Genomic DNA, 24,196 nt, shown 5'->3' with positions numbered 1-24,196 from the left:
ATCTCCAGCTGAAGTGAAATTTATTCCGGACCATAATCTAGCAGGATTATGCTCCCCTTCACGCAGTGTGAACTGAAACAGAAACACAGCGAAACTTGTGCAAGCCTCTGTTCAGTTTGATTAACTTACTTTCAATACTCATGTACTGAGAATGTTGCACCCTGAATTTAGGTGCTGCCGAACGTTTTGCCTATTTCCAAACCTCAAAAGCAATTTTGTGCTTGTTATGGATGAATCTCTACTGAAAAAGACGAGTTACTCTCACTACAGAGACAGAGTATGATTTGTTCACCATTCACTGCTATCAGTTTAGCTCTTGGAGCCCCTTCTCCAAGTTATTCCCATTTTTTTGTTATTGCACTCTCAATACCTCGCTGTAGCTCTTTTAAATTCTGAGTTCTGTGTGGCATTGGTTTCTCTCATACAGCACTGCATGGTTGTTCTCCCTGACTGCTGCCTTTACAGACAAGGAAATACAAAGAAGGATGCTTCTCTACTCGGAAGTCTCCGGGTGCTATCTCAGTAGCACATAACTATCACAGGCACTGCTTGCATTTGCAGGATACAAAATTGAAATTCCACCAACAATGTCAGAAACATAAAGAACAAGCAGTGGAATTGCTTGTGCTTTATAGACACTTCCTGACAGGAGCTTATCTCTGCCTGTACAATGTGTTGTTATTCCGGTAAACACTGCATGTTGGTTTATTACGGTTAATGAAATGCAGTCCTAACAACTCATGAGATACAGAAGGACAGTTAGAGCTTCTTGCAGGGACTGGATAAATACAATGTGCTGTAGTTAACAGGGAGAAAAATGTGGGAAAGAGAAGATTATTAGTGCAAGAAAAACAAACTAGAGGGAACTTCATGACCAGAGGGAACTTTTTATGACTTTCTGGCATTCGGGTCTCAATTATCAGAGACACAGATCATAAACAAAATTTATCTCTGGCAGAGGTAGGCTGCTTTATTACAGACCTCAGAAAGAGTGAATGTTTTTATAATGAAGTTAAAGGAAAACCAGAACTTCCCAATTTGAGAGTAGCCTTTTCTGATCATGACGCTAGTGCTGTGCTAGGTCAAAAGTAAATCAATAATGCAGCCCTTGGGAAGGCTCTATTTATGAAAAATTCTGTACATTGATGCTTATGTGCCACTGGCAAAGAATAATATTTTGTTTAAGGGGCCTAGATCTCTGGAGATAAAGAGAGGTTGTATGGAAGTCAAGGTATATTTATACACTGACTGTATAAATATACACACTGTGGCTGAATTTATCAAATTTAAAACATGAGAGACAGAGGGAGGTTCAGGGAAGGCAGCCCTGCTATAGCCTGTAGGAAAATACCTGTTTCCTTAAGAGGTAGAATCCCGCTCACTGTGTGCGAGTGAGCAGTGGGAAAATGCTCACGAGGGACCTCCTTCCGATCTGTCGTGCAGCTCATTAAAAGCTAGAGCACAGCAGGTGAGTTCTGTAGGAAGGGATTTTCAAAGCTTTACTTTCTTTGAAGAGAAAATCCATCAGATAGGGGTGAAAAGCAGCTGGGGGCTGTATCACACACCTCTGCAGCAATCCTGTGTTCCTGCTACGCTCAGAACTTCCCCGTCTTACACAGTTTGTCCAGTTTAGCAGAATATGATTAAACAAGTGCTTTTCTGGAAAAAGAATTCCACTTACACAGCTGTTTTATTCATGGCACATGAATGATGAAATATCTCTCTTGGCTTCTACCCTTATGAGGCCAAAGAAATAAAGAAGCACAGGCACATTTTAAAAGACTCATTAAAAGACATAAAAGATTTCCTTCAATGCTGGTGAAAGGAGTGAGTGTGTGTGTTTGTGCATGCGTGCACACATCTGTAAGGGTTTTTTGTTGTTGTTTCTAATTCAAGGACTAAAGGGGGCTTTCAAAAACCCAAGGATAGGCTAGCTAACACTCAGCTTTCACAGGCCTGCAATACAAATTGCATGTAATCGCCCTTGTGCCATTGATGACCTTCCTCCAATATTTTCTCTTTTTGACAAGTAGGGGAATGGCAGCCTGTGTCTCTGAATATGATGTGACCCTTCCATTAATAGCATTGTGCTTGCTTCCTACCTCATGCATATATTCTCTTCCTAGGTGTTTTGCGTTGGCTTCTAACAGTCACTTGCCTTTACCAAAGTGATTAAAAGAGAAAAGAGCCTGTTATTTTATAGATATCGCCTTGCATTTATCACTCCTTAGTTGCAGCAGTTCCCTGAGGTGACCACATTAGCATCTTAATTACTCCAGGCTCCTTCCATAACCAGAGACTTCAGATGGGACGAGTTTTGCTCTGCACATCTCTCTCTCTTTTTCCACTAAGTTCAGAGAAAGCTCAAGGCACCAGATTCTGAATCTACATGTTCCAGTTTATTACAATATGGGATAAATTTAGACAGTAGCATTTTCAGTTGTATCTTCTCAAACCATATTGGAAATAGAAACAAACACCTTTGCAAGTGAAACTAGCCAAAGTCCATTATTACCCCACCAACTACTTAATCATTTTACAGACCATTCTTACCCTCTGTGTCTTTTTGCACTCCACCCTGCAAAGGCTTAGGAGCAAGCTTAACATTAACTATGCGTTTTCCCATTAAATCCCTAAGTCTTTGCATTATTAAACCTTTAAATTATAAACTCGCATGGGTTATCGGGTTTGTGCAACACCATGTTCATAACTTAAAAGCATTAGAAATGGCTGAGGGAATCAGCGTAGCATTCAGAATTTTGGGAAGTTTCTCCTACCCTGCTTTCAACTGTCTGATTTATTCCTCAGCACAGCTCCCCCCTGAGGAAAAATATAATTATCTCAATTTTACAAACAAAGCATAAGCTCAAATAACTGTTACTCATAGGTCACACAGGGAATACGTGGTAAAGTTGGAAATGGAACCCATGAGCTTTGCCTACCAGTTCCCTACTCTAATTTACATTAAGCATCAGGGGAAGAAAAGCCTGCCCATCTGGACATCCACATGACGGGGAAATTTTATTGTAAAAATATCTCTAATTGCTGTTCAGCAGGCAGGTTTGGAATTACAGAGTGGAAATTTTCTTGCCTTTGCTGAAGTTAGCTTCCAAGCTTATGTTTTTCTCTTATTTAATAAAAGCTACAGGAACAGAAATGCAGGATCAAATCATGTCAGTAGAAAGACTTTTTTCATTTGCACCACAGATGCTTCAGCTGTTCACTGGAAGAGGCCACCTCGTTGCTGCAGGAACTGTCCTGGGAAGGTACTCGTGCTTTTCATTTTGTACTTCATCATTCACAGCTGCTTAGAGATTGCACAGGGCTAAAGCACTGCTAATCCTTTGTATTGCACTGACTACAGACATTTCCTTTCTTAATACACAAAAAGCTCCTAACATGAATAAGAATCTACACTGCGTTGTGGTTTGGGTGTTGTTTTTTTTGTTAAAGAAATCAGCAGGGTGGGCATGCGGCTTGTACATAAAACCAGGAAAGGGGTAGATGTCTGACGGCAATGCTCTAGCTTGAGAATCAGCGTACTTGGGCTTGTTTCCTAGCTGGGCCCCCATTATCTTGTGTGCTCAAAGGCCTCTCGCTATTTTCCTTGATTTCTGGATTAAAGTCCAAGTATGCTTTATATAGCTCCACCCACTTGTCCAAGTACAGCAGCACGAAGATGCATCACACTATGGCACACACAGGCAATCATTCAATATAGCGGTGTAAGAAATAGTCCCTTGCCAGTGCTTTTTAGGAAGGCTAGACCTTCCCCCACTGATCCACTACTGTCCTGTCAGTTTGTACCGGGGAAAACCTTTACTGAGCCTAATTCAATGCCCAGTACAGACCAGGTCAAGCATGAGTGTCCGTGAGTCACTGTAGCATGACTTTCTTGTTGCTCAAATCATCGCTCAAGCAAAACAATCTCTCTGAAGTCGGCCGTGTTCTCCAAAAGCCAGATCAGACAGCATCAAAGCCAAGATGTAACGACTCTGAGAAATAACTGACTGATATGGTAATCACAACGAAATTATGGGTATAGAGATCTGGATATCAAGTGCATCTCCACTTAATCATTACTGAAATGTTACAGTCAGCTGGTCATCAGAACAATGTGATTTATTAGTTTATTTGTGTCCGCTAACATAAGGCTTTGAGGGAAATATTTCTGCTAGATTCACTCCCATGAGAGACATAGATAAAGTAACTATGGCTCAATCAATACAGAATAGGATTATTTTGTTATCCAGCCCATTCCCAAGTACACCTGATATTTAGAAACCAAGAGAATAAGGCCCCAAACAATTTTATCCATTAAAAAAAAAGTATGAGAGAAATTAAAAGAAAAATAAAAAGAAATGTGACTCTAACCTCCCCTGTTCAGATCTAGAAAAGCCAAGATTTCTCAAAGTGTTTCGTAGTAGTCAAGCACTTTGTGTTGTTCACACAGTTTAAAAAGAAGAGGTACAGATGCTGGCATGAGAAAATTTTGAGCTGCCATTAAAACAAGTAAAGCTCCTGGCTTGAGAGCTTTACAGCTGTAGGAAGCGAAGTGGTTTGTAACCCAGAGCAGCCCACAGGCTCTTCTACTGCAATACAGCAGCCAGAGCTCCTATGACACGAGAGGCCCAGTGTCCTGCTCCATCGTGGGAAAGACAGCTTGGTGAACAGAAGAAACGTCTCAATGCTTGCCTGTCAAAAGACAGTAAAACAAATAGCTGAAGAAACCTGAAGAAGCAGTGTAGAAGGCGTTTACAAAAGTGTCATGTAAATTACAACCGTATGTGAAAACATATTGGGGAACAGAGATTCAGGATGTGTTTCTGTATACAGCATCAGAAGTTAACAGCCTGAACTATCAGCTTTCTGTATTAGGTCTCTCCTATTAGCTCAGATACAACAACCTTTTGCTTTTCATGCCTGACTGCTTCCAAAATAGGGGTTTTTTTCCCCAGGATTCTGTATGTGTAGAATTAGAACATCAAAGCTTGGACTGACAGCCCTATAAAAATTTGACTATGGGTATTCCTGTCTAGACTTGGAAAAAACCTAATTCCACTAGCAAGTTTTCATGATTAACCAGATAATGCATCAACTAAAGCCTAAAGACGCTGCAAGCTTATCTTCATGGTTACAGTGCAGTAACATTTATTGGACCATCTTAGAGGCTTAGCCCTTCCAATGTGTATGCCCTGTCTGATCTTCTGGACTTGAACACCAGCACAGACATAACCCCCATGCCTACCAAAGCCAGGCTTCCAGAATAAAGGGAGGCCTGTCCCTTTAGTTAAGGCATCTGGGAGGCACACAGGGAGTTCCTTCCATATTCACAGCAGTTACAGTCTGCAAGATGCACAGAAATAGTTCTCCAGCAGGTTCTGAACACTGCGGGGCACATAAAAAGGAACATTCTGTCCAATGATGAAGAGAAGAAAGAAAAAAGCTGTTTAAAGAGGCACTGTGAAGGTTTCACAGGACAGTGTTTTATGGTAAAGAAATATCTGGGGGAGACAAAGTATTTCATATTGAAATTCTGTCAAGCACCTACAGAACCCAATTTAAAGAAAGAGAACAAGTGTATACCTGTAAACATGCCTCTGAGCACACGGACTAAAGCAAATATTTTTACTTCATTAGTAATTCCATTAGCCTAATTGGTACAGGATCAGATTAGAACTTTTTTTTTTCCCCCTGAAGTTGCACTAAAATAAAGTTTTAGAACAGGTAATAAAAATCAGTATAAATAGACTCTTGTGCCTACGGCTTTATTTAAAGAACACACATTTTTAGCCTTGTTTCCCATGAAAACAACAATTAAGCTTTTACTGTGGTTTTATGTCTTAATCCACATCTTTGAGTCTCCAAATAGATTTCAGACAACTTGGTCAAACGTGACAGAGGGTCACGAGACACAGATAATAAAATCCCCATAGAATTCTTATAAACAGGTAAATATCAGTGAAAATGTGCAGCAAGTGTTGTGACAGAAGGAAGATGACAGCATTTCATTAGAAAGCAAAAGCCACCAAAGCCCCAGGCCCTGAAAAGCTTTCATCAGATCTATGATCTCTTGAGTGCTGAAGTCAATTAACCATGATGATTAATCCAGAGGAAGCCATGATTCAACACTTCTGGTATTCAAAGGCCCTCTGCCTTAAAAGAGTATGGCATGGTCTTGAAGTCTGTTCAGGAACCTTGTGGGCAGTGGAGAGAAAAAAAAAAAGCCAAAACAAGAAAAAAAGTTATACTGGACCATATTTCATAACCATATAATTACACTGTAATTACCCAACAATTACAGTATACAATGCATTTGTTTTAGCTTTTTTGAAATTGCCACTAATTTATGTAACAGGAAATGCATCGAGCAAAGTAGGAATAGTTACAACATAAATATGATGTAGTTAAATATCTAGAGTTTAATAGCACTTCCTTAAGAATAATATCCAAGGCTGTTATGTTGTCATGAAGTTAACCTTCTAGTCATAAGGATAAGCATTATTTACATATTTGAAAACAAAACTAGAACGTAATCCCACTGTCATTACACACAGGAAAAGTTATGACAGTCACTATTATGAAACACGAGTTTGTACCCTACTTTAATCATTCATATCATCAAACATGCGGAAGCTTAAGTGTACTACAAAGCAGAAAAGAAAGGAATGTCTAAAAGACAGTGTTGTCCCTCTTATTTCCAGAGAATTTTGACATTCTTCGATCACCTCAAGTTCCCATTTCCCCTGCTATTTTTCTCTTAATGTTTAAGCCAAGACCTCAACAACTCCGGCCTACTGGAACCACAATTTCTGTAGCTGTGCCTTCTTTGCGTGTTCTCCGTTGTCTGGTTATGTACACACAGGTCATCCAGAATAAACATTTTCCAGGAGCAAATATCTTGCCCACTGCATTAAGCACAGCAGTACTGAAATGCCCAGGGAATAATCACTGCATTTTAGGTAAACCATCATGAGATGCCATGTAAAACCAGTGCACCTTGCAAAACTTTCTCATGTTTTCACAGAAATTGACTTATGTCTTTTACTTCAGCATCGCCAAAATCCTTTAGGTGGGTCAGCTGGTTCCATTCTAGATACATGGAGAATCCTTTGCAATTGTCAGATTAAAACACTCAATGTTACATATGTGTAGTACACACAGCATTTACGCCTTTGGAAAATGTTGGCATTTTTCAAATTAGTATGTTTGAGAAACCAAAAACATTTAAATCCACTAATTCTCCTAATGGGCCGGTGGGCAAGTCTAGCTACACAGCATTAAGCTGTTCAGTTGCCACTTGTTTTTCCAAGATGCTGATACTTCTAAAGCAAAATCAGGATCCTACTGCCACCTCTCAGCCATTACCCTGTACCCAGCCTAGCAATACACAACTAAATGGAAGCTATTTTTTCCCAAAGCTGGCATGAAGTTTGGATTACTGTAACCTCATTGAATGCTACAGCAGTGAAGTCACTCAGGAGAATTTCCACTCATCCCAAGCTCCCCCAAGTCCTTCCTCCCTCCCTGCCAGGCAGCTAGCAGGACACTTGCACCAGATGGTACTAGAGATAAGCAGCCTCATCAGGGCACAAAAAAAGCCTGTGAAAGTTGAGCTCAGAAGGAAGAAACAGCAGAGGCAGGACCTCATAATCATAACTTTACTCTTTGACTCAATACAAAGGTTGTAATTCAATTTGAGTTCTGCTTCAGTGCATCTCTTATGATGTTACCAGAGAATCTCTCAGCTGAGTTAAAGAATTGTATCAATCAGCAGACAGACATTATTTTATAGAGAGAAAAAGCAAGAGAAAGATAGTTTATATATGTGTGTCTGCACTATGTTCCAATTTAATTACTTATAATTATAAGGTAGTGGGATGTGAAACCTTAATTGAAAGTTTTGGGTGCCTACATCTCAAAGCCTGAGAAGAATTTGTGTGCCCATCTGGTTAATAGGAAAGGGATTTTATTTTCTAGATCACTGATTTATCATCATTAAAGGTCCAAATACAGAGTTCTGTAAGTCAGCTTCAGGAATATGTTTTTTCCATTACGTTTACACTCTATCTAAAATTGCCTCTAGCGCTGGTGAATGTTAAAATTGACTGGATTCAATTTAGTGAGATCGCCTTCTTGCTCTGTCAGCGGTTATTTATCTCATTTAGCTTTTGTAATGGAAGGTTTTTTGTGGCTTTTTTTTCTTCCAAAATAAAGGTCCACGTAATTATTCTTTTATTATTACTAAAAAACAAGCTCCAAACCGTATTGATTTCAAATGGTAACAATGTTTTGATGGCACCTTTTGTATAAATATACTCACTCTTGCCAAACAGAATCTCAATAATCAGAAGCGAGGCTGTTGCTTTATTACTGGCTACACGAGAGCAAATCCCCTGAAATTCTGTCCCCATCCAGTACAAAGGTCCACAGGGTACTTCCGAGCATCACATGAATTGAGAGCCAAATCTATCACGTCTTCCATCAACTTTACTTACCATCCAGACTTCTGAGAGTCTGTAGAAGAGTGACTGCTTATAAAAGAAAGACAATGTTAATCTTTACCTCCAGAAAACCTAAGAGTAGCATTAATACTTATTTTGGAAGTTCTTTGTTAGCTCTGTTTTTGCTTAGATGGAGGAAGCAATTTGGAAGACAATTCGATGTCTCATTATTCCTAGATCTTATTTGCTCAGTACTCCTTCCAAAGATGACCTTGCTGAAAGCAACTCCTCCTCTGCTCTGCCAAGTCACCTCACCAGCTTTCAAACAAGCTAAAAGCGTACCAATGCTATGTTAACCAGACAAGGAATTCTAGTCAAATTTTTGAGCAATTAAGTGACAGGTATCATCAGAATACCCAGAATACTGCAGAATACCATGGAGTTTCTTTCCAGCTTTCAGTTCCACAAGTGACAGCTGAAGACGCTTCTTTTCATGTAGATAAGATTAATACATGAGAAAACAGGGAACACCAGCCTCTGAGAGGAGGGAAGGTGGCCAGTGCAATTTACAGCTCACCAAAGAAACAGATGAATAACGCAACAATAACATAGTATTGATATAACACTACATAAAGAATGCAGTCTTGTAGTTAACCATCTGCCCCAGTCTCAGGACAGATAGGTAAAATGTTGGATTTTTCAAGTAACAGCACAAAAAGAGGCATTGTGTTTAAGTCTTCCTGGGCCTCAGTCCCACATCTGCTACACTTTCTGTATAGCACTTATTACAACACTAAGTACTATTATATATATATAATACTAGTTTAACAATACGCATAAAAGTATAAATGCACACCTATCCAGCAAGACCAGACTGAAAATGCCCAGTGCTTAGTCACCCCGTAGGCAAACAGCTTTGCAGCAAGCCAAACTGCTCCCTATGGTATCAGTTACAGCAACCGGATCAAGATACACTAGTAAAGGTCATGGTAGTTCTGAGGAAACAGTCTTAGTACTCTTAATGATTTATTTATTCAGTAACTCCTACAGGAGCAGCAATCCATTCACCCTTCTGCCCTCCCCCAGCACTAAAGTACTTAATTTTTTCCTTGATTTCCACCACCCACCCCCACTTCACTGAATGCCTTTTATCCAATAAGCAAGTTTTGATTACATTTTTTCAAGGTTGCAGTTTCAGAACAAAAAGCACAAAAGATTTGCAGTCAAAGACGTCATTTTCACAAAGATACATTGTCAAAGGGCCATTTTCTGTGAAGTACAGTTCTCATCTGTTATAAGCATGCATCTTTTTCCTAGTACAACATACCTATTTTTCCCTTCCTTTTATACAGGAGGATTTGGAGGAAATATGTAATTATTCTGTTGGGCCAGTGAGCATCTCCCCCCTGCGCCCCGGAAAAATTAATCTTAAGTAAAAAGAAAGAGTCTTAGTATAAAGTACCAAATATCTTGTGATAAGTATGCTTCCCTCAGGTTTGGTTTGAAAATGTTCATTTAACTAGTACTCAAAATCAGCTTGCAGCATTTGCAAAGAGTTTCATAATTGCATACGTGCCTCTGGCCACGTTCAAGTCCTATTATAAGAAAAGTCCCTGCATCTGTTAAAGGGCGTCAAAGGATTTAGTTCTCGATAACAATGGCTTGCCTTACTGGGAATCTACACATGGGTGGGAATATCTGCTTTGTCCACAGCGGGGTAATGGACATATGTCCTGCTTTTCCAGAACACTCTACGAAAGCAACCTGGCTGCCATTGCTGAGATAAGACTTGGCTGCCTATCATCCTTCTGTGTATCCTAGTTTCCTTTGGCAGCCAGCTCCAGTGAATGAGTAGCAAGAAAAGTCAACATCAAAGTCAACTCTTCCCCATTCTCAAGTCAATAAAAATATGCAGGGAACTATTTTGGTAAAAACTTTCACTTTGGGTAGAATTAGCTCGTCTCTGTACTGGGGAATGCCGAAACAATGATTTCACGAACGTAACTTCTTCAAGCACTCCAGCTTTGTCTTTCCCTTATCTTCCCTAGACAGCAGGCAAAAAGACCACTCTCCATCAAACAAAGACCACCTGGTTCAGGTAAGGTGACTCAGAGTAGACCGCAGCATTTTCCATGAGTTCGTAAAAGTGCAGTGAGGCTGACAGCAACTTGTTCCTCCTCCCCTGCTGAGCCATTCTCCCATATCTCTTATTTCTCTCACCTCCCACTAGCACAACCAGTTACATCCTTACCTGCCCTTTTGCTACTGCAAACCTTGCATGAATTTGCTATTTGATTTCTTCCAGCAGGAGCCCTGTGAAAGCTCAGATTGGCTTCCTGTTGAGGAGAGAATACCAATCTATAAACACTAGGCTAGTGGAAATCAAATTTGCTGTTATGGTTCTTGAAATAGAGATCTTTTTTCTGTAGCATTAGCTCCTATGCAGGTTTGTCTTCCCAGCTGGGCTTACAGCACTAAGGATACTGATTGCTAAACACCTCCCAGTGAGCACATATTAGAATTCAGACATTTACAGTCATCCAAACCAATCTGTGGAAACCCAGTGACAAGACACTCTCACATTTACAGACGAGCTATTAAACCTTCCTCCTTGTTGTCTGCAGCTAGCCAGCCCCAGGCACACATTCATGCCCTGACAAGAGTTACAAGAGAGAACACAAGCTCAAAAATGATGCTAAAATGTACTTATTTATTTTTACTCCCCAGCTATATTCATGATTTCATGGGGTCCTTCTGGTTATTCTTATATTAATTCGTAACTTCCTAAAATAATTGTGTTTCCAAACCACTCTAGAAACTGCTATAATGAAAAAAACAGGTATCAAAATGGAGCCAGATGCAAACTAGCTCACAATCCACCCAGAATGCTCCACCAAGAACCTCAGACACCACCACCCCGCCAAAAAAAAAAAAAATAACACACAAATGTTAACCTTTAGATCTGAGCTTGCAATTAAAGCACTGAGCTTAGAATTGCAAGACCTCCATTCTGTTCCTACTTCTGCTAGTGACCTTGGGCAAGTAATTTAATTTTTCTCTGCCTTAATTCTCTATCTTTAATGAAGGAATAACAGCTGCTTTTAACAGAAGGCATTGTAAGGGGGGGAAAAAGGGAAGCTAAATCAGTTGGTACTTAGGCTGGGCTCTCAGTATTGGAAATTCCAGCAGCATGCTGACAACTAGCTCCATACCTAAATGCCTGAGGAAAAAAAAGCCACACATTTCCCTCATTTAAAACAAAAACCTCACTACAAGTCCTTGATGAGCCGCACTGCTTTCAGGAAACCACTTCTTCAACTTTAAACTTTCTGCACAGACAATGTATAAGGAGGTAAGGGGAAAAAAAAAAAAACCAACAATGGGGAAAGGACAAATTCTCCCAAGAAGTTTTCCACATTTAACTATAAAAAAGCAATCCATGATAAGCACCATCCCAAGAACGATAGTATTTGCAGCCTGAAGCTTATTATTGAGAGGCAGAATAAACTGCACACGTATACAGCTCATGGTAAAGGTGCCGTAACAAACACAGCAACCATAGTGGAGGAGTTAAGAATGCCACAATGGAATCTAATGAAAAGAGAATGCAGGCACAGCCAGTCCTGTGTCCCAGATGAGGCTTATCCCACAGTAATCCAACCGTCACAAACTGTGACGAAACACTAATATCACATGGTAGTGATAAAAACACCTTCCTGCAATCAACCTCAAAGCCAATTGTTAAATGCCAGTTTTGTTCTGGTAACTCCAGGCAAGGTGACAGTATGTTAGCCTTTCGCCTGCGTTCATGTCTGCCCAAAAGCACAAATGCGTGTCAGTGTTTAGTGGACACCACATGACTATACATGTCTATACCTACTGTCAGCAAATGCTTGAAGACCAATGTACATCTCTTGAGTATGACAGTCAACGAACATATACATCAATGTCTGCCTGATGCATATTTGTTTTAAAGTACAGCACACCCATTTGAGTAAGTATTTGTGCACAAGTTTAAAACTTCATCTTTGCATGTCTTGCCCCTGTGAAAACATGTCCCTAGGAGAATGCGTGCATACATATGCACGTCTGAGTGTGTATGTGACGGGCATACACAATACCTGCATATCTAAATCAGGACGTGTGTGCGCATGAATATGTCAAACAGCTTACGGGTCCTTTGACAAGTGATGCTACAGGGCTACTGCTGTAAGCCATCTTGTGATTTGAAGTAATAAAGCAATCAGCCTTCGTACTAGGGAAGAGCCAAGAGTTTTAGAATGATTGCACCTCTATCTAACAAATTCCCTCTGATACCTCCTTTTCTTCTACTACAAAATTAGCACAGGCCTGGAGAGCTTGTTAACATGGGCTCTAAACTTCATCTGTAATGTGCTCACATCTCAATATTGTAACAGGAAGCCAGAGAAATGCATGGAGGGTGAAGATCTATATGCACAGAAGCTTCAGGCATTGATGAGTGAAGCTTGATTAAAAAACAAACAACCCTCCCCACCCACTCGCCCCTTGGGAACTCTTCGTCTGTTAGGTACAGATGATTTTACAATCCGTTTGTTAACGGTGATACCTCTTTACCTATCAAAAATCACAAACATGTTTTTAAATTAAAGCCTGATATTAAACGTCAGAGATGCAAAATCCACACACTCAAGTACAGTGTGAAACCTGCACAGAACACAATACAGTAGGTTGGAACAATATATTCCCAATTCACAGTGAGAAACAGACAACTGATGCAATGCTTCGCTTCCAAAGTACAATGTATGTTCCTTATTGCCAATATGAGACAGCAGGACATTCTCTATTCCTCCTCAGCACTGCAACAGTGCAATTTGCACCCAAATCTAGAAGAGCAGTTGTATATCCAGAGATGCTTTTAAGAGGTGCCTGAGAAAAACTGGCTCCTGACAGAAACCAGGTAACGGGCGGATAATGCACAAACCTATTTGCTAAACGCCACTTGAAAAATCACAGGCAGCATAATTGACTTCTACAGCTTGGATAATGTAGGTCACTGCATTAGTGCAACAAGAAAATGAATGTATGTTGGAGTGAAAGACAGAATGGAAGTAATTACAAAATATAGATTAAATAACCATCAGATAACAGGCATAATAATAACAACTAGGGTGAAGATACAGAAGAAACAATTTGTTAAATGGATTGTAGCAGGGTTCTAAGAAACTGCCAGTCTCAGACGCTAGGCTTTTCTTTTTTCTTTTTCACTGCAAACTCAATAAAGTATCCCTCCCCTTTTTGAAGCTGATATCCTACTTCTCATGGTGTCAGCTTACAGCTTGCTCAGCCTAGAGGGCTATTAAGTCAGAACCTGTTTATATTAACACACAGTTCTTAACTCTTGCAGAAACAGGAAGCCATAAAGTCTCCAACAAGTAAGAAGGATCATAGTCCAATCCTGCAAAGCCCCAAATTCTGGCGAAGGCTTACTAAAAGCTTTGCGTTCTCAGTGCTTCTACAGTTTAGCCCAGGGAAGTTAAAAAGAACCACAACCCATAACGAAAACACATTTGCTCTGCCCCGAACAAATGAACAATGCCAAAACAAAGGAAAAATATAGGCATAGGGGACTAGGTAAAGATGCACATATGATTTTTTTTCCCCTCCATATTAAACAACTTCAGTCCAGCCTGGCTTAATAGTGCTCTGAACTTACCAGTAACAGATAGCTGTTCAGTGAGCTCTAAAAGAAAGATCTGGAGGACTGCCTGTCTTCCAGCAGTTAGGTATTTTCACATCACATCAAATCACCATTGCAACTACTGCTCCTTTAGGGACGGCACACGGCACCACATAAACACACAGGTCTAAACTTCTCTTTGCTAGAAAAGGATCTGTGCAAACCTACAGTGAGTGACACCCGAGATGATCAAGGGTGAAGAGGACAAGGCAGAAGGGATATAACATGGCTGCTGACTTGTACTCGATCAGTAGCTTGTATCAATGTTTAAGTGATACTAACCTGCACTCCAGAAGAAACACACTTTTGTCCATCTCCACTCTTGCAAATTCACATCTGCTAGCTGATGTGCAGATGACACCCAATGGCATTCTGACTGTCATTCTAATAAGGTCAGGGATGGAAGCTGGAAGAAAAGATTGAGAGAGTCACTGAAAACTTAATGGAAGTGAAAGATGTGTAGTTTTCATATTGAAGAGGAACAAAATCCACCAGCTCAGTGTCCCTTACACAGCTGCCTCTGAACCTAACTTTATGAGACCAAAGGAAGTTGCACAACAGCCACATATAAACCTCTAGAAGCAGGAATACAGAATGAGCCTCACAGGTACACCTATGTCACTTAGGCTGACACAGAACATCAATATACATAGCAACACAGAAGACTACCAGACAGCTCCTCTTTGTTCCACAAGTGCGGAAGAGGCACAGCCAAGAAAAAAGGGGACACTAAAAAGGGCTCTACAGAAGCATGCCTGAGGAAGAAGTCTTTGGTTTTTTTGAATGTAGAAGCTACAACTATCCCATTCATTGCTGCACTGTAGCACAGAACGTCCTTGCCACATAAGAACTGTTGGGTTTTAATGTTTTCCTCCCTTAAGAAAATTAAAATTTAACATGGGCTTGTCATCTGCATTTGGTCATGTGCTAGGACCACTTAACACATAATCACAGCACGTGTAGGGTCTAAGGAGCAGCCTCACTTTTGCTTGTGCACTGCCTAAGCGTGGGAATGGAAAAGAAGTGCATCTCCTAAGACCTGATTCTTGTCTTTTACCACAATGAGGGGTTGCATTGCCTCATCTTGTGATTTGCAACACAGGCCCTAATATATGTTCTCCTGAAGCACTACTTCTGCTGTATGCAGCTCATAGCCTGTGGCTGCATTGGATCATCCTTGTCCTCTGTTGCTCTGTTCATTAATCAATGGCTCCTCTGAATGCGAATGAGTTCTGAAAGGAGCCAGGTGAAAGGAATGGCAATTTGCTCACAGCTTGATAATTACGCATTTTTCAAAATAAATTAAAGCCAGAGCTAACAGCAGCACACTGTTTTCAGAAGTCCTGCTTACACAGAGAAATTAATTGGAAAGCACATTGATTGGAGGGGCTGCTGAATTCCAGCATGGAATTTACTTCCCCATTGTTCCACAGCAGCTACTGGACCACTTACCAAACAGAACCTCTCACCTCTGCTCAAACCGAGAGGGAGACAAAAGGAAGCATAAATAACCTCTACTCATTTGAAACCATCTTTGGAGAAACCTCGTTTCCTTACAGAATAAAGCAGTATTTGGGAGGGAAACATACAGAATCACAGATCACAGCCTTCAGTGAATCTTTGCTTCTGGGTTACCCAAGGCATCAAAGCTCCAAGCTCAGTTAAAACAAGGCATACGGCAATGACTAGTTTTACAACAGAAACGCTTCGAAATAGCTCTTTCATCCTGAGACACACAAATTAGAGGCTTGGGTGAACAACCAGCAGATAAACACCGCGTGGACAATTTATCTGTGTTCTTTACATCTTAGGGAGAAACTCACCCACTCCAGAACTACAGGCTCTTGGTTACTCGCTGTGGAAAGCTATCTAAACTCCAGTCCAAACACTTTGGCAACTTGCCACTCCATCTGAGGTATGGGAAAGTGGTAACGTCAGAGATTCCTCAGTCACAAGATACCACAGAGCACACTGCAAGGACTCCAGTTTAGAAGGGAATCCTTTCCCCTGAGTATACTAAGCATACTAACTGACAGCAAGGTTAGGGCAGACTTCTGAGCTATTACTACAGTAGATTAACAGAAGATAGTTGTTTTCCTGTAGAACAAATCTTGGGTTGTTGTTTTGTTGTGCTTATTCTTTTCTTTTTGTACAACCCTGCTTGCCTTACCAGCTTGCACGTGTTTAAAAGGGCAGCTCTGCATAATAAATTGGGTTTGTGTAATCAAATATTTTAGGAGATGAGATTAGTTTTAATTTGTTCTCGCAATTCCTCCCCCACTCTTCATAAACTGCACCCGGCACAGCAGGATTTCCAGATCTAATGCTGGCACAGTCAGGCAATTATTGCAAGTAAGTAAAAGATGGAATCCACAAGAGAATTACACCTACTTGTATCCATTTCATAACATTTGTTTCACTACACAAAAAAATAAGGTGGCAAGGAGACAACTGCTGCTTTCTTCCTAAGAGCAAGGCACTGGAGTGCTCAGAAAAGACCAAGAAAACGCTCCCATTCCAACTTGTTTAGATATATGACACTTTCAGCAATATCAATTGCTGCCAAAAGCATGAGCTCAGGGTTTATAATCCAGTTGTACTGTGACATCTGAAACAGAAAGACTAAAACCTGATCTCATTCTTAGAGTTGCTCAGATTTGCTTATGTGAAACTCTTGGTTTGCCCCATTAGGGAATGACAGCTTCAAGCAGTTTCCACGGAGTCCGCATGCCACTACACCTGAGGTTTTGACTTATATCCTTACATCTATCTTTCAATGTCATCTTTCCACACATCACTGTAGTATTTGAGTATTTGCAAAAAAAAAGAAAATCAGAGTAATGGCAGCTAGCCTTCCTTGTATTCAACACCAGGGTAAAATGGATTGTATTCTGTCCCAGCTAAAATTGCTTCTCTCTTGGGTAAGCTAAGAGACATTTGTATGAATTATTCCCAAGATCCTTGTGATCCATGTTCAGGAAAGAGCAGTATGAATTGGCAAGATGGGAACAGCTGGAGCACACTTCTCATTGCCTAAGCAAGACATCTTCATAATAAAAATTAAAATAAAACCCCATCAGCCGCCAAAAGCAGAAGCCACATTCTGAAGCATTATCTGTATTAACCCTTCCTAGTAACCTTACGAACAAGCAATGTCCCATTTTTACATAGAATGCTTGGAGTTGGAAGGGACCTTACAGATCATCTTTAAGAAGGCAGAAAGGCACTAGGGTAGTTGGCTGGGATACAGACTACAGTGGTGTCAGACCAGGGTGCTTTTCTGGTCAGTTGTATGCCTTTCCTCTGCTGTGTGCTGCATGGAAAAGAGCTACAGAGCAATACGGCAGGGATCGTAAAAGGCGGGTTTCAGAGAGCTTTTATAGCCCTCTAAATGACACCTACATTTCAGCCAAAGCATAGTTTAACCACACACCGCACCTACATCAGTTATTCATATCAAGGCTATGCATACTTCAGAAGTAAAATACTACTGAACTCAATGACAGTTTGATGATTTATGCCACGGTAACTGTCTTCAACTCTGAACTTGTTCACGGCTGCACATACAGGCCCCTGCAATACTACTGCAGAACATATAAATTCCCTATAGACCCCTACACCCTTCATCAGTAGTCCCTCGACACAATGTCATTAATTCCTTATCAATTCACCAGTTCAACACCATTCATCGATTCTTATGTTAATGATAAAGCTTCTCCTCAGTGTCACAGTGCCCAGCAAAATGACAGATCTAATGGATCAGAGATACTTCAGCTATCACAGAGCTTGCACATTTCAAAGTACTTTCAAGGGAAAAAACCCAACCAACAAGATACTCGAAGAAATACTGAGGGGAAAAAAACACAAGCATAGTGCAAGTTGCATATTAATGTTGATAACACAAACTTTAAGCTGCTTACCGTCCATTGAACCTCACTGGTGATATTTTTTAAAAGCTTCCAATTTAAACAAAGTTACAAATTTTTTTTTAATTTTTATTTTTACATTTGCACTGCTTCCATTTTTTCAAGGGATCAACTGAGGACATGTGGAAAAACCTTTCTTTCTTTGTCTTCCCCTGCACCAGACAAACTGTATCAATTGGTATGCGGGGTATGAGCCAGCCTGTAGGACTTTCTATTCATTCCCCGATTAACTTGTTTCAGTTGTGCCAACTTGGATTTTGCTGCTGAAGCCACGTAGAAAACTGTGCTAAGGGACTATATGTTTCAGAAAGGAAAGGCACAGACCTCACATCTTCCAAAACTACAAAGAAATACCTAAGTAGCATTTACCTGTAACTTCAAGACATACTAGCTTCTTATTTATGGATCTGAAGCACAAGTCATATATCCAAAATATATGCTTTCATTTTGGAAGTAGCTGAATCCTTTTCAAGGCAATTTGTAAGATTTACACTTGCTATATTTAATAGGGCTATTAAACAAGCGGACAAGGTGGACTTGGTGATTGGCAGTAACAGACTTTTTCATTCCTCACCCCTTTGCAATTCCCTTGAGTGGGCTGAACTTATTTACAGCAACCTTTCATTTGCACTGATCTGGAACAGCATCACTGGTGCTTTTCAAGCTTTGCAGAAATACAGCCACAGCGTAGAGTACCACCCATGGACAGACCCATCCCTGCCTCAGTGCAAGAAGGTTAAAAAAAACAACCAACAAAACCCAAAACCAAAAGAACATCCCTTCTGCCTCACTGTTCCTTTTGAAAATCCTTGTGGTTTTATTTTCTAAAACTTTCTACCTTCCAGTGGGCATCCTACCACCAGTCTTATGGCTAATTAGTATTATTGTGGAAAGGGCCCTGAATCCAGTGGTCTAGACACTCCCCAGGAAAGCCTAGATCCTGCTCCCAGAAGTGATGCCCGAGATGGTCCTTATTCCCAGTTATTGTGCATAATTACAACTTAGCATTTGTTATTTGTGTTATTAATGCATGCACCTATTCAAGAAACCATGCACGCACACACACTATATCAGTTCCCAAGAAATACGGCCACCTCAGGAGGAAGGAACTTGGCACCTCTTAAGAAATACACAGCAGAACTAGGCAACTGCTGGAGACAAGGAAAGAGGAAGGATGCTGTACAAAGACAATAAATACCTCTGTACTAGCAGACATCACCACTGGTATCAGCCAAATACTCCAGCCATTAAAGTGAATGGAAAGGCACCCCCTACCTTTGATGAGTGCTGCACTACAATTCTAAGAATATCAGCCCTTCAAAACAACTGATCATGTGAATGGATGCAGCTGCAGAGCACAGCAAGAGCCAAAAGGGTCAGTGTGTCTGAGCCACATCTCTGCAAACCCCATGAAAAGTGCCAGCAGAGGCTTGTCCCCTGGTGCCTGGGAGGCCTGCCCAGTTCCATGCCACGGGAGAGCCCTAGAGGTTTGCGGCTCCCTGGCAGACCTCTGCAGGTCTTGCTTCATTAACTCCTCAGGGATGCTGTACTGCAGAGATAGGCAGAGCATCAATGATTCTTTTTTGAAAAATTCATTTAAACAGCAGAGCTGGGTGGGACTGGGGAGGCAGCAGCCAATTAAGAAACCATCAAACTTCTCTTAAAAACCTCCCTCAATAATGTTCCCCCCTCCTGCCTCCAGCCAACATAGTAATTGTGTCTAATTTCTAAATTTTCATGCAGTTGCTGCATTTGCCTCCCCTTAATGAGATGTAAATGCGTTGCCAGTTTGCGGATTTGTTTAATTGCAGGGTAGCTAAACCATGATTGGCCAGAAGGTTCATTTTTAAATTTATTTATTTAGCACACATGCAAAGCATTTTTAAGATTCTTTACTCCAGCTAAAAGAGAAACACATTCCATTTTCCTGTTATGTTGAGGGTTCTGTTACAAAGAAACCATCTGGTTTTCCAAGTGTTGGCTAATGAACTTAAAAGACTTCTGCCACATTCCAAGCATTTGAAGTAGCTCTGAATACCTCCTGTTTGATCCAGGTTCCTAAGCTGGACTCTGATGCTCAGGGATCTTTGGTTCTCAATGGGCACATGAAACACTCAAAGCATTTTAAGTTTCTTTGCTACACGACAATACTCCTTCACTGGGCTTTTTCTCATCTACCTCCCATAAAGGCATTTAAAAGAAAGGATGGAAGACTCAGGTCCTAAACTGGGTAAGAGCAGAGTCATCATTACCTAGTCTAACTCCAAATAAGATCCACTAAAGCTTGACGAAAACGCTAACTGAGTTTAGTACCTTTAACTTATGGCCACTTCAGAATTTGCTCAAATATAGGAGAACAATAAGAAGTCTCCTAAATCTCAACAAAACTTTGAAGTATAGATAAAACTCTAGTTTGCCCTGCAGAACCTTTACTACCAAGGATGATGATCTAGAAAAGGGTTGGTTTGAGTTGCAGATCTCAAAACATCTGGAAGTGAGAAAATAATCTCCTACAAACTGTGTCCACCTGGTATCAATGCTGTAAGCAGAACCACAGGGCTATTTCTGCAGGGGCAACTTTCAAATCAGACCCACACAATAAAAGGCCAAAGTTCTGGTTTTGCTGGTTTATAACCCAAAGATCAATTCTTCCACTCTGATGCTACTTAATAACAATTAGCCTGCTGAGAAACTATAGCTTTTTCAATACTAAGACCAGTGTATAAGTAATATATTAATTTCCAGAATTTCTTTAACTTTCTGGTTTCAGTCAGTTTTATAGCATCTAATGCTGCTTTTACCACTTACCTTCATGTAATGACTCACCCATATAATTCACTGAGACTTGCACACATAAATTTCCCCTCAACCTCCCAGTAAAATTGTAAAGCAGCAATATTTACCTTTGCCTTAGACATCTTAGCACCTAGCACAACAGATTCCAATTATCACCATCTATAAGCCCCAACATCCAGTCTCAAGAAGTCAGGGGTCCCTTTCCCATTCTCATGTCCCACAGGAATATGTGAGCGTACATCTTGCCTCTAAAGTACTACTCCCACAAGAGTAGTAGAACTATGCAGACCTATATTTAGACCTATATATTTCTTCTTGGGCTAGAAGGCCCAAACAATGACCCTGGAACAGAAACACTCACCACGCTCAGGAAAGGTCCATTTCCTGGCAAATCTGTCTAGGAGACACCGCAAACACCTGATTGCTAGTGAAAGATATTGCTGCATAAGTAGTGAGCATCTCGCTGTACAAGTCACTTCTGTGTATCCTAGAGAAAAGAATGGAAGTTGATTTCAGCTCCATCTGCCTGTTATTCCACCATAAACAGATAGCTACAAAGGTAATCAGCATGTCCCAGGGCCAAGGGCATCACTTCTCTCAGCCATTGTCAGTAACGGCCAATAACATAAGCCGGCAAAGTAAAGGGAAGTGACAGCAGGGAAATAATTTAGCCTTTAACTGACACGTTATCCAGTTAAAAGCCATTTACCTTCTGCTGCTCGGTGTGTCATCGCTCATTTTAGTTTTGAAGTGACATCTCCCCAAGTGCCATTAACATGCCAGCAGTGAAAGGGAATTTATAGAGTACGCACCCTGGAGAATTATAGCCCGGGTGGTTGTGGTGAAAGAAAGTACTTTGTGGACTCTTTTGTTTACCCTTACAGCTCCCACCCCATCCAATTCAGAGCATCCAGAAGGGGAAGTATCGGGCAACTCCACTGCCATCACCTTCTCCCTACAGCACAGTATGACGTGATAATGCATTTCAGCAGCAATTATTGTCTAGGCACATCCTCTAGCATTCAACAAAATGCAGCATTTGAATTCCCCTTTCTGGAAGAACAAGGGGTCTCCTCCACAACACTGGCAGGCCAACAGTACTGAGAGAACCATGGTAACAACTTACCAGCAAATTTAACTGTCCTGGGTAAAGCACAAAGAACTATAGTGTAAAACTGAGGGAATTCTTTTGAGGAGGAAAAAAAAAAAAAAAAAAGGTTGTTTTCCAGGACTAGATTCCCGCAGTTACAAAAATGTTACATGAAACTGGATGTCCATACAACATGTGGACAAGAGAGCTCAATTTCTTATATTCAATGTAGTCTACAGAGAGAACTAGGACTACTATTTTCCCTTCTAACCATCCAAACTAACCTTAAATAGCAATCAGTTTCAAGCTACTAGACATACCGTGGCTTCTTAAAACGATCAAGTCAGGGTAAGGATAAAAAACACCACTTATCATAGGCCAAGGAGTCACAGTAAAAGCCAAGCCACCTTGGAAGTCAGAATTACTAATGCTATCAGTATTGACATCCAAACTTCAAGTTTGATGTAGCAAACAGATACAAGTCTGCGTCCACAACAGCCAGGTTTGGCAGGATTCAAGCCACACCAACAGGCAACTTCCACAGGAAACCATGCACCTCCAGTTGCTAAGCAGAAGAGGGGCAAATAGGCACTAATTGAATTCACAGTTGCCCTTTACTCAGATACATTCAGATGACAGATGAATTTGCATTAGTTTAATGTGAATTACCACAGATAATGGAAAACAATACTTATGCTAATGAGAGAACACAGCAAAAGCTTTGCAAATAAGATGCCATTTGTTCACCAGACAGAGTGCAGCTGATTACAAATAGCACCACAATTGGTAACTCCATCCACCCCCTCTTCTGGCGTGCCCCCTCCGTGGGGCATCCTCACAGCACCCTGACTTCCCCAGTGCTTCCCGGACACCCCGGGGGATGCAGCCTAGAAGGGGAGAGGCCCCCCCAAGCCAGGAGAAGCCATTTCAGGGACAAAGGTGTGAGCTAGGCCAGGGTGCCAAAAGGGAAGGAGAGCGCCTAGCTGAGGTAAAAAAACCAACGCCTGCCAGAATACCTGCGCCTGACAGCCTACCTGCACCGTCCCACGAGGGCACATGTGCTCCTACCACCACCAGTGACCGCTTTTTCAGCTCCCGGCCTGATCCCGCACCCCCTTTCCTCACAGGCCGCCATCTTCCGCTCTAAACATGGCGGACACGCTGCTGCGCGTGACGGAGGCGGGGTGTGCGCCTGCGCCGTGCGGCAAGTGGGCGGGGCGAGGGGGCACGCGGGGCCGGCGGGCAGCGCGTGCCGCCAGCGGTGGCGACGGAGTGTGTAGGGCCCGGCGGGGCTGGGTGGCCCCGCGCGCTGATGGGCCGAAAATGGCTCTCCCCACGGGCCGCCCCCTCTCCTGGCACCCTCAGGGCAGCAGTTCCGCACCATGTTGGAAAGGGCAAGGTGAAGCCTTCGGAAAAAAAAACCCAAACTAAACCGAAAAATCACCTTCAGTTTTGGGGGTGTTTCTGCCGCGTGGCGTTGTGGTGCAGAGTGGCTCCCCTCAGCCTTCCTCTTCTGTCAGAAGCCATCGACCCTGAGGAGAGGAGCAAGGGAGGTTTTTTTCCCGGCAGGGTGACGGCGCAGAGTTGGCGGGAGGAGCTGCTCAGGATCCGGGTAAGAGCGCTGGGCTCTGAGGTGGGACGTGGAGGCCTGAGGTGGGCACGCACCTGACCTGTGGCCTCCAATGATCTATTTATTGATCATGTGATCTTGTGATCATATGATCTGTCTCCTATGATCAAAGACCTGCGGCCTTTGGTAGCTGTGGTGCTAGAGGAGACATGACAGTCAATTTCAGGAAATATAACTGCCTATTAAGTTGCTGGGCACTGTCCAGTGATGCTGTTTAATATATACAAACTTGTGACCAGAAGGGCTTGAGGCAAAAATTTACTGCTTCTGCTTCAGGGGTGTTTGCAGCAATGTGAGTGAGCGAGGCTTGTTGTTTCTCACTCCTACTGGGCAAAGTCCCAGTCTTCAAGTCATTGGTTTTGTGAATAAATTGCCTGATGCCATGTGAAATGCGTAGATAGAGGAGGATTGTCTGCATGAGTGACCAGAAAACAGCTCCTGTGCAAGGTGAACTTGTGCGAGGGTTGTCCTGTTAGGCAGTGGTTGGTATACGGTTTTTAAAGACTGTATGATAGAAGGAGAGCCTCATGAGCTTAGATAAATGCACAGTACAAGAAAACATTGTGAAAACCTGGAAAACACTGCTTGGGA

At 41.6% G+C, this 24,196-nt stretch overlaps 1 long non-coding RNA gene across 1 annotated transcript; it reads right to left on the bottom strand.

The window, feature by feature from the left end:
* Positions 1 to 5,829: 5,829 nt before the first annotated feature.
* LOC141732418 (uncharacterized) lies at positions 5,830 to 23,127 on the bottom strand. Its single transcript, XR_012584092.1, has 3 exons — positions 23,010 to 23,127; positions 14,446 to 14,569; positions 5,830 to 6,197 (listed from the first exon to the last, which is right to left on the bottom strand). It is a non-coding gene; the product is annotated as an uncharacterized LOC141732418 (long non-coding RNA).
* Positions 23,128 to 24,196: the final 1,069 nt, after the last annotated feature.

Source organism: Larus michahellis, chromosome 17 (assembly GCF_964199755.1).
Source record: "Larus michahellis chromosome 17, bLarMic1.1, whole genome shotgun sequence".
NCBI lineage: Eukaryota > Metazoa > Chordata > Aves > Charadriiformes > Laridae > Larus > Larus michahellis.
The sequence above is the reverse complement of the archived record's forward strand: the minus strand, read 5'-3'. Positions and strand labels throughout refer to the sequence as shown.